The sequence below is a fragment of the Dermacentor variabilis genome, unplaced genomic scaffold (genome assembly GCF_050947875.1).
Source record: "Dermacentor variabilis isolate Ectoservices unplaced genomic scaffold, ASM5094787v1 scaffold_15, whole genome shotgun sequence".
Classification (NCBI taxonomy): Eukaryota; Metazoa; Arthropoda; class Arachnida; order Ixodida; family Ixodidae; genus Dermacentor; species Dermacentor variabilis.
This window is the reverse complement of record NW_027460313.1, coordinates 8,077,183-8,081,413: the sequence shown is the minus strand read 5'-3', so window position 1 is coordinate 8,081,413 and position 4,231 is coordinate 8,077,183.

The window sequence follows — 4,231 nt, the reverse complement described above, 5'->3', positions numbered from 1 at the left end:
TTGCATATTTACTCATAAGAGCAGTGGTGCCCATGCCGGCAGCACCTGTTTTCTACATCATTATAAATGGTGAGGGTATATAAGAGGGTCTAATTGTGTACTGTGCCATGCACAGCCCTACACTGTGACATGCCATTGCCCCCCAGTGTTGGCCGTCACCTAAGTAGGGGTGAGGTGAGGGGGTATTTTTGTAAGTGTCTACATTGGTGAACATGTCCATTTCTTCTGCTGCTGAAGTGCTGGTTGGCTGCGCTGGGGCATGTGTTGGAAGAACACAGGCATTTTTTTCTGGTGTTTCTTTCAGGGGATATATTCAACATATTAGCATGCCATGCTTCACAGTGAACTTGACTATAGCTAGGTCATGCTGCATTATCTCTTGGATTTCTCATAACAGCTAGAACTGTTCGAGGCGGCGCATTTTCGATGATCTTTAGCATAATAGACCAACAATGTTTCTCTGCCATAATTCTCAATGAGGGTCAGTTCTGCATGCGGAGCCAACGCCAACTAATTGCTACATATTAGCATTTAGCGCTTTGTTGCCTTTGGGGGCTGGAATTCGTGGTTCTGATTCTATTTGGCTTTGCATAAGCTCCGCGATTGGAGCATTCAGCGTCCACCATATGAAAATCATTGACTTTTGTAACTACACTGCCTACAAGTGCGAGAAACGAAGGCTATTATATTTGTACTGACATGGACAATGGAGAGCCAACTCGATCCAAACAACCTTCGGCATCAGCTTATTCCAGGGCACTGAAACAAGACAGCATGGTGCTGCAAGCCACTGTAGTGAAATTAGAAATGCTAAATTGAGATAGTTGGCACTGACCAATCTCAACGCAAACCACGTACACGGTGCACACACATGTGAATTTGACCAACTCAACTGTTTTGCAAACGACACATTGTTTAGCTGGCTTCTTTTGTGGAAATTATAACACCCACTGGGATTAAATTTTGCGAAAACGTTGGCAACATTAAGGCTGATGCTTTGCGCAGAGGTTAAAGTGAGTGGATGAAGTACGGGATTTGCTTTAGCTTCCATATCCCCCAAAAACTAAAGCGCACCATCCCAAATCAAGAAAAACTAGAATAACTTCTTCACCATTATTTATGCCCACAAATAATATACTATATAAAATAATATAGGAAATAATGAAATACAAAAGTTTAAAATTAGGCTAATAAATAATTATTTAGTAATACATTTTCTGAGGTCTCCACAAAGTTGCTCCAGAATATCAATAACACTACTATCACATTGCGTTGTTTCCTGTGCTATAGAGTGAAATATAAATTTTGAGGCAGCAGCTCAGTGGCTATAGGGTGCTGTGCTGCTGAGCACGAGGTCATAGAATAAAGATCGAACCAACTGACGAGATCGCGAGTTCACTCCCGGCAGCGGTGGCCACATTCCGTTGGGGGCAGAACGCAAAAACTCCCATGTGCTCTGCCTTGGGTGCATGTTAAAGGACCCCCCGGTGCTTCAAATTAACCCAGAATTTCCCAACTACGGCATGCCTCATAATGAGATTATAGTTTTGCCTGTAAAATCGTCAATCTATTATTTTCCATACAGCATGTTGGGATTTGTGAGGTTCCACATGTGCTGGAAATTCTTATAAGCATATAATTAATGTTGCAGGAGATTACAGAAGCTCTGTAAATTAGGTTAGTCTTCTTATACTTGACACACACAGCACAAACATCTGCTGCATCATGGCCACACAGATATTGCAATGGAATGTCAGAGGACTTCTCCACAACCTCGACGATAGCAGAGAAATCTTGTATAAGTTAACCCAAATGTGCTGTGTGTTCAGGGAACACATCTAGTTGAGAGATAATAATTAATGGCAGAAAGGTGGAGCTGTCGGCCTGAGTGAAGTGCCTCTAGCCTGATAATCTACGCTGGGGAAGGGGTTTGGGGAATAACGAAGGTAGAATGTGAAGAGGAAGGAGGGTGGTGGTATGGTGAATATGATGAGGGCTGCACAGCATACAGCGCAGTCATCTTCGCGGATAAAGGTACAAGTTACTGCAGTGTAGCTAGGAGACCGCTGTTAATGCCACTGGCGTATTCAAACCGGACACTAGCAGCTGCAGGGCCTCGATTATTTGTTGCAGCATGGCTTTGATGACAGAGTCCCATGGTGATATCTGAGTGCACCGGCCTTGCTCGCGCTGACAGTCTGTGCGCAGTGGCAAGCGTGGACATACATTCGATTCCAGGCTTGCGGGGCTGACTTGAAGCAATGGTTTGGATAGAGCTTTCTATGTCGATTTAATTACCTTATGCTGGACCTGCGGGATTGGAGCCAGGGAGCTCTCGTTTGGACCTACAGCTTGTCCACCCCGACGATGTGTTCGTTTCCTCCGGTGTTGCACTGATGCTGCCGCCTCCTTGTCTGACATATTTGTCCTGCTCATTTGGTTCAGTATTTTTTTCTCCTTTTTCTGTTTAGAACAATGCTTGGAATTGGCCTTGTGGGGTCCATCGCAATTCGAGCATTTCATTTCTTTTACTGTGCATGAAGATACGTCATGGCTGCCGGCACAGCAGAGGCATGCCATCTGGCCTGTGCAGACAGCGCTGACATGGCCTAGCTTTAGGCACTTGTGATATTGCAGCAGTTGGGGCACATAAGGACGCACTGGGTGTCTCACATAGCCCACCTTGACATGATCGGGTAGCGTGTCTCCCTCGAAAAACTTTACGCTTGTCGAGTGACCTAAGTGCAGACAAGTTCAAAAGAAGCAAAACAAAGCATGAGACATTCTATGCCAATACACAACTGCAGAAACTATTGTTAAATTTAAACAAAGTAAATCACAGGGAAGGCACACACGACGGCAGGCTAGGAGAGCAAGCTGGGAGAGGTGGAATATGCTTGGAGGGATAAATGGGCAGTGACTGCATTCACTGCCCTTGGTAAATAATCAAGGAAACAGGTTGCAAGACTAAGCAGACGCTCTGGGTAAACATTTTTGGTATGTATCTAGCTCCGTGCACTATTCACAGACATTCCCTGAAAAAATAGAAGAATGCAAGGCACTGGACCACAAATGCAGAGGAAACAATCTCTGTCCTTTCAACTTTTCCAAGCTTAGAGCAGCATTTAAAGTTTACAAAAGCTCTGCGCCGGGAGCAGACAGGATTATGTACCACATGATCAAGAACAAGCACACGGACACACAAATTACACTGGTCACACGTTTTAACATTTGGGCAGCTATACACCTTCCAGCTTCGTGGGAAGAAGCTCATTGTCCTAATTTTGCAACTGTGTAAAGATCCATCCTTGGTCCAATAGCGCTAGCTCAGAAGCTGCCTATGTAAGCTTTTCAAGAAGAAGATAAATCGCCGTCTTTTGCATTTCCTAGAATCAAACAAAATGCTTGATCCCTACCAATGTGCTTTTCGAGAAGGCCAGTCTACTACCGACCATCTTGTATGCATTGAGGCTAATATTCGCCATGAATTTGCCCATACACAATACTTTGTCAGTTTTTCTAGATATGGAAAAGACCTATGACACCACGTGGTGTTATGGTATTACAAGAGATTAATTGGAAATAGATATCAGTTGCAACATGATTAGCATAATTGGAAGCTATCTCTCGCACCATACTTTTCGTGTTAGAATTGGTAATGCTCTGTCAAGATCATTTACACAGGAAACTGGGGTACCACAGGGTGGACTACTTAGTTGTACCCTTTTTATCGTTAAAATGAACAATCTACGTTTGTGTGTCCCACAAAGTATGTTTTATTCTGTATATGTCGATGACGTGCTTATTGGATTTGAATCATGTAGCATTGCAGTCCGTGAGCGACATGTTCAGCTTGGGCTGAACAAAGTGTCAACATGGACAAATGAGAATGGCTTTAAGCTGTATCCCAAGAAAAGCTCCTGTGTCCTCTTTACAAAGAAGAGCTACCTTGTCCCAGAGCCGAGTATCCAGCTCCATGGTCAGTGCCTACCTTCGAGCACACAGCATAAATTTCATACGTAACATTATAAGCTTACATTAATTCCACATATGAAGTATCTGAAAACCAAATGCCTGAAAACAATGAAAATTCTTATAATTCGTGGCCGCACAACATGGGGCAGTGACAGATGTTGCTTAACATACCTGTACAGGAGCCTCGTGTGGTCATGTTTGTATTATGGTTCCGTGATGTATCACTCTGCCGCGTCAAGTGCATTCAAGATTTTGG